The 6969-nt window shown below is 47.9% G+C and overlaps 1 long non-coding RNA gene across 1 annotated transcript; it reads right to left on the bottom strand.

Annotated features, from left to right (window-relative positions):
* Positions 1-5325: 5325 nt before the first annotated feature.
* LOC116079218 lies at positions 5326-6138 on the bottom strand. The gene is made up of 2 exons (XR_004113830.1): positions 5921-6138; positions 5326-5606 (listed from the first exon to the last, which is right to left on the bottom strand). It is a non-coding gene; the product is annotated as an uncharacterized LOC116079218 (long non-coding RNA).
* Positions 6139-6969: the final 831 nt, after the last annotated feature.

Consider the following 6969-nt stretch of genomic DNA (forward strand, 5'->3'; position numbering starts at 1 on the left):
CCTGACTCATCTAGCCGCTGTACTAAGGATCAGCTAATGTGCATGCATACACACATTTTAACTGGCATTTAGTGGTGTCACCTGTTTATTGGGGGGGAGATAAAGCTGATAATTTTACACAGCTGGGAGTTGGTAAAGGTATTTTAACACAGACTTGAGCAAGAAAGTTATGCGAAGCAGTCGTGGCACACACCTTTAGTCCTAGGATTTGAGAGGCAGAGGTAGGTGAATCTCTGAGTTTGAGACCTGCCTACTCTACAGAGAGAGTACCAGGACAGCCAGGGCTACAGAGGAGAAATCCTGTTTTGAAAATGAAAGAGAGGGAGAGAGAGAAAGAGAGAAGCAATGGACAGAAACCTACATCGATGCTGCACTTTCAAAGCATGGGTGAATTCCCCTGGCGTGCTGATTCCACGCTCCCAAGAACCCATTACTGTACTAATAAGAAACCTGAGAGTTCAATGAATAATTCCTGAGCTCGCTAGCTGGGCCCTCTCTGGAGGGAGAGAGTCGCACAGGCAGTTTCTTCCAGAGAGAAGTGTAGGGTTATGAAGTGAGGGGAGGAAGCCAGGGTGCTTGTCTGGAAAGGGGCCCTGGAGACCTCATTGCCATCTGGGTCTCCCTATTAAGTGGGTCTATCTGACTGCTCCTCTCTAGACAGGGGTGTGGTAGTCCCTGTCATCCTAGCTCTTGGGAGGTAGAAGTAGGAGGCTCAGGAGTTCATGGTCATTTGGCTGCATAGTAAGTTTGAGGCCAGCCTGGACTACACGAGACCCTATCTTAAAGATCAAAAACAAACAAACAACAACAAATTAATTACTGGGGCTCCATGAGAATAACCTCATTGGCAGAACACGTCAGCGGATGCCAACAGGTTATCAGAGAGGAAAAAACTCATTCAAAGTACTGATTTAGCGGGTAAAAGCACCGACTGCTCATCCGAAGGTCCTGAGTTCAAATCTCAGCGACCACATGGTGGCTCACAACCACCCACAATGAGATCTGATGCCCTCTTCTGGTGCGTCTGAAGACAGTTACAGTGAATTACGCCCGAGCAAGTGGGGCCAGAGCGAGCAGGGCCGGAGCGAGCAAGAACTGAGCGAGGGGGTGTCCTAAAAGTCAATTCCCAACAAGCAGATGAAGACTCACAACTATCTGTACAGCTACAGAGTGTACTCATTTATAAAAAATAAATAAATAAATCTTTCTAAAAAAATTTTTAAAAATACTGATACTGGTGGCAGGCAGTATGGCTCAGTGGTTTAGAGCACCTTCTTTCTGCTCTTCCAGAAGGCCTGAGTTCAATTCCCAGCACCCACATGACAAACACAGGTGTCTATAAGTCTAGGCCCAGGAGATCCAATGCCCTCTCTGCCCTTCAAGGGAACCAGGCAGTTAAGAAATACCCAGACCCCTGAGTTCATGGCCAGCCTGGTCTACAGAGTGAGTTTCAGAACAGCCAGGGTTACACAGAGAAACCCTGTCTCAGGGGAGAAAAAAAGTACACAGGCATACCTGCAGGCAAAACATCCATATGAGTAAAAACAAAAGTAAAGTATTGATTCTGAGACTAGAAATACAGCTCAGGGCTGGCGAGATGGCTCAGTGGGTAAGAGCACCGACTGCTCTTCCAAAGGTCCTGAGTTCGGATCCCAGCAACCACATGGTGGCTTACAACCACATGTAATGAGATCTGACGCCCTCTTCTGGTGAGTCTGAAGACAGCTACAGTGTATTACGCGGGAGCGAGTGGGGCCGGAGTGAGCAGGATCGGAGGCAGGGCCATCCTAAGCTCAATTCCCAGCAACCACATGATGGCTCACTGTCATCTGTACAGCTTCAGTGTACTCATACACATAAAATAAAATTTAAAAAAAGAAAAAAACTTAAAAAAAAGAAAAGAAAAGAAATACAGCTCAATAGCGGAGTTATCCCCTGTATGCATGGGACCTAGGTTCGATCTTCAACTTTGAAAAAAAAAATGCATTTATTTACTTATCGTATAATATCTGCTTCTCTCCTCCTACCATGTGGGTCATTCTGGGGATGGTGCCAGGTTGTCAGGCTTAGCAGCAGGTGTTTTACTGGATGAGCTTGTCTGAAAGAAGGGCAATGTGACTTTGTTTGTTTGGTTGGTTTGTTTTCAGACAGGGTTTCTCTGTATAGCCCTGGCTGTCCTAGAACTCGCTCTGTAGACCAGGCTGGCCTCCATCTTAAGGTCTGCCTGCCTCTGCCTCCCCAGTGCTGGGGTTAAGGTGCACACTGCCCCTTCCACCACCACCGGTGACTTTTCTTTTTCTTCTAAAATAAGGGCCAATATCGCCCAGGTGGCCTTGAGTGGTGAGGTGAAGGAAGAGTTTGAAGCTCCATTTCTCCACCTTCTAGCTCTGGGTCTGGGATCACAGGCTAGTCTGTCTTCTCTACCCCATCATAAGCAGTGCTGGGGAATCAAATTCAGGACCACATGCCTAAAATATGCTGAGTGCCATGGCCCTTTGCCACCGAACTATATCCCCAGCCTAGTAGTTTGTATTTTGAGACAGGGTCTCATTTTGCTTCTCTGTCGGGTCTGGAACTCCCTGACCCGATGTAGGCCAGGCAGGCCTTAAACGTTGCCTCTGCCTGTGGAGTACATAGGGTTGCAGATATTTCCCCCAAGAATCCTGATGGAAACTGCATTTTAAAAGAAAGCGTTTGTTGCCAGGTGGTGGTGCCGCACACCTTTAATCCCAGCACTTGGGAAGCAGAGACAGGCAGATTTCTGAGTTCGAGGCCAGCCTGGTCTACAGAGTGAGTTCCAGGACAGCCAAGGCTACACAGAGAAACCCTATCTTGAAAAGCCAAAAAAAAAAAAGTCACCCAACAAATAGGCCACATAAATATCCATCGTCACCATCATCCACAATGTGGAACCCACTAGATTTCAGCCTATCTTGGGGCTGTTCACTGTAGTCTTTTTCTCTCTCTAATCCCAGCTCTCTGAGTTCGAGGCCAGCCTGGTCTACATGAGTGAGTTCCAGGACAGCCAGGGCTACACAGAAAAGATGGCTCAGCACTTAAGAGCACTGGTTGCTCCTCCAGAGATCCTGAATTCAATTTCCAGCAACCACATGGTGGCTCACAACCATCATACAGGGGTCTTGATACCCTCTTCTGGCATGCAGGTGTACATGCAGACAGAGTACTCATAGCATTAAAATAAGTAAGAAAATGTTTTTTAAAATGTGCATATACACATTCTACTCGCTTGTATGGAAGTGCACCACATGCATGAAGTCCCCAAGGAGGCCAGAAGAGGGCAGTAGAAACCCTGGAACTTCAGTTACAGATGGTTGTACGTCACCTTGTGGGTGCTGGGAATTGAACATGGCTCCTCTGGAAGACTAGCTAGTTCTTAACTACTGAGAGCTATCTCTCCAGGCTCAATCCAATCTCTATTTGCAGGGCTCACCTCACCAAACAACGATGGTCTTTGACTGAATTCTATCTTTCAAGTAGACAAGCACTGAGAGATCCCATAATGATGTGACACATGGGTTTATTTTCTCCTCCAGACTTGGCTCATTCTTCGTCTTATAAAACAAAATGTCTTAGTCAGTGTTCGGTTATTGCTGTGAAGAGATGCCATGACCAAGGCAACTCTTATAAAAAGGAAAGCATTTCATTGGGGCTGGCTTACAATTCAGAGGTTTAGTCCATTATCACCATGGCAGAAAGCATGGCAGCTTGTAGGTAGACCTGGTGCTGGAGAAGGAGCTACAGCCAGATCTTCAGGCAGCAGGAAGGGAAAGACACTTGGCCTGGCATGAGCTTTTAAAACCTCAAAGCCCACCCCAGTGATGTCCTTTCTCCAACAAGGCCACACCTACAAATCCTTCTCAAGTATCTCTACCCCTTACTGATCACAGAGTTAAATATATGACCTTTGGGGGCCATTCTATGCAAATCACCTCACAAAGAGCTGCCTACCATGTACAAAACCTTGGGTTTCATCTTCACCACTACAGAAAAACAGGTATAGTGGGACATACCTGTAATACCAGAACTTGGAAGGAAGAAACAGGAGATTGTGAGCTGTTCAGCCTGGGGCCTGGAACCAAACTCTGGTCCAGTTCAACCTGGGTTCTAGGAATAAAACTCTAGTCTACTATAAGAGCAGCAAGTACCCTTAGCTGCTGAGCCACCTCTCTAGCTCTCTATGTGGATTTCTGGTACCGCAGCTAGTCCAAAACAGTGGCTTTGGATGGGATGGCAATCTGGCTTTCATGTGTGCCACCACATTGAGCACAGGGTTGACTCTGCTGATCTGGTTGGCTAGTCCTGTGGTCCTTCCTCCCTCCTGCATCTGTGGATGAGGAAAATAAGCTTCTCCAAGCTTCCCTGTATGGTCTTTGGACAAAAGTATACAAGTAGCTGTGCTCCCCTGTCAGTACCTTCAAGCAAGCAGCCTGAGTAGTTTTCATTTAACAAAATTCAGACATTGAGGTTTTGGGTCATGGGATACACCCAAACTGCACTTGGAAGTTGTAGTTATTTTCCTCCCAGCAGCTGGGGAACTCCACAGCCACCCTTCCCCTAACAGAGACCTGTCAGAGTTAGCAAATGTTAGCAGTTAAGTAAGTGTGAATGAAACGGTATAAATATATTTTAACTACTCATAATAACAATTTAGAATGAAGGGGGCTGGAGAGATGGCCCAGTGGTTAAGAGCACATATTGCTTTTTCAGAAGACCCTCTAAGCGCCCACATCAGGCAGCTTACAACTGCCTGTAACTCCAGCTCAAGGAGATCTGATGCCTTTGGCCTTTGTGGGCACCTGTATACACGTGCATACTCACACTTGATTAAAGCTAAATAAATCTTGCCAGGTTGGTGACATATGCCTTTGATCCTGGCACTTGGGAGTCAGAAGCAGGCAGATCTCTATGAGTTTGGAGTTGATCATAGAGAGTGTCAATATAGTCAGGGTTACATAAGGAGACCCTGGACCTTTAAGATGGCTCAGTGGGTAAAGATAACTGTTGCCTACCCTGGCAACCTGAGTTCATTCTCCAGGAATGGTAGAAGGAGAGAATCAACTCTTTTAGATTGCCCTTAGACCTCCACGTGGGTGCTGTAGCATCCAGATGCATAATAAGTGTTTTGTTTATTTTTTCTAAAAAGAGAGAACTAGAAATTCCAGTAAAAATATTTTCATGTCTTACTCAAGAACATACAAAAAAGTGTCTATTTAAATGGCACTTCCTGTGACATATTCACCTTAGCTAAGATAACTGTCTTTAGTAACTTAGATGTGACAGGCGTTTTCAAGAGAAAGATCATAGTCCTTCTATGATGGGTGTTTTGTTTTATTTTGTTTTAGGGTCAATGGCATTCTTGGAAAAGTGAATAAAGCTGTGTTTATTTAGAAAATTGTGGACAAATGGTGTGTCTGATGTCTTCCAGCCAGTCATAGCAACTTTCCTTGTTGGTGCTCAGATCTCTTGACTCACCAATGAGTGCATCTCCTTTGACTCCATGACTCCAGCTTCCTTGATTGTATCACACATTGTAGTTTTCTGCAGCAAATACAGAAGCAGCAATTTCCTTCTCCCCAGGCATTCCTCTGTAGTGGAAAAGTGTGCTTAGAGCCAACAGTCTGTGCTGGGAGGTGTTAACTGTTCACCTAAGCTAGCAAGGATGGAATCTAGCTAGCCAGGGCTTTGCTTTCTAATGCAAAAGGAAGCTTCTGGTGTCCCGAGGCCCGAGGCCCGAGGCCCGAGGCCCAGGCGTGGCTCAGCCGACAGAGTATTTAATCTAGCCTGGGGGAGGGCCCAGGGCCCAACAATAACTGAAACTTGGTGATGGAATCCAACAGCCTTTTTTTTTTTTTTTTCCAGGCAGAGTTTCTCTGTGTTGTCCTGGCTGTCCCAGACTCACTTTTTAGACCAGTCTGGCTTCAAACTTAGAGATACAGATACGCAGGCCTCTGCCTCTCAAGCGCTGGCATTAAAGGTATGCACTGGTTGGTAGCACCCAGCACGGCAGATGTGGGCGGGCCCACAGACTTGTCGTCAAGACAACGGATATTCCCAGAATTCATTGGGTTCAGCTCCCACCTTTACCTGGACTGCTACATCACGACATATATGTATATATATATATATATATATATATACTTTCCTCCATCTTTCTCTCTCTTTTTCTTCTCTCTTTCCTCTCTCTTCCCGCGCCGCGGTCCTCACTCCCCCTCCCAATTAAACCTCCTAAACTTAGAGCTGTTTGTGTCTGGTGTCTGTGGACGCGCCCCGCGCGGGCCGAACGCCATCATTTGGAGCCGAACCCTGGGAGCGTGGCGGTTTGAGTCCATCACAGGGGCAGACGCGGCACGGCCACGTGGGGCGGCCGCCACCGCCTTCGCCACCGCCTTCGCCGGGTCCGCCGCGGCCACGTTGAACAGCCACTGAGCTGCTGCGTCCAGCCACTGAGGGGGGAGCTCAGCTGGCCTGGGGCGACTAAGGCGCCGAGGCCAAGGGCCGGGCGGGTCCACAAGGGCAGGAGCCGGGGCGGGCTGCGGCGGCCAGGGCCCGGGCCGGAGTTCCATCGCCTCTGCTGCCGCTGCTGCTGCTGCTGCTGCTGCTGCTGCGTTTCATCCTGCTCCCAGTACACTCACCGCTGCAAGCTGCAGCGGCTGCTATCGATACTTCCTGCTCCGCGCGGAGACCGCAGGGAGCGAGAGAGCGGTCCCAGCACTCCCAACCAGGCAATATAGGTACGTGACTTCACCGCCCCCTCACCTTGTAACTGCTCACCAGACACCTTGAGACATAACCATGTGAGCCGTAATCCACTCAGGCACCATTCAGCTCTGTGGTTTTTTTCCATTTACCAGATTGCTCATAACCAGCCGCACAGACACCAGCATATTAATTAATGGGATCAGTCAGGGGGAAGACCTCCAGATTTCCAGATAAGGTCTGGCCAACCTT

The sequence above is a fragment of the Mastomys coucha genome, unplaced genomic scaffold, assembly GCF_008632895.1.
Source record: "Mastomys coucha isolate ucsf_1 unplaced genomic scaffold, UCSF_Mcou_1 pScaffold5, whole genome shotgun sequence".
Classification (NCBI taxonomy): Eukaryota; Metazoa; Chordata; class Mammalia; order Rodentia; family Muridae; genus Mastomys; species Mastomys coucha.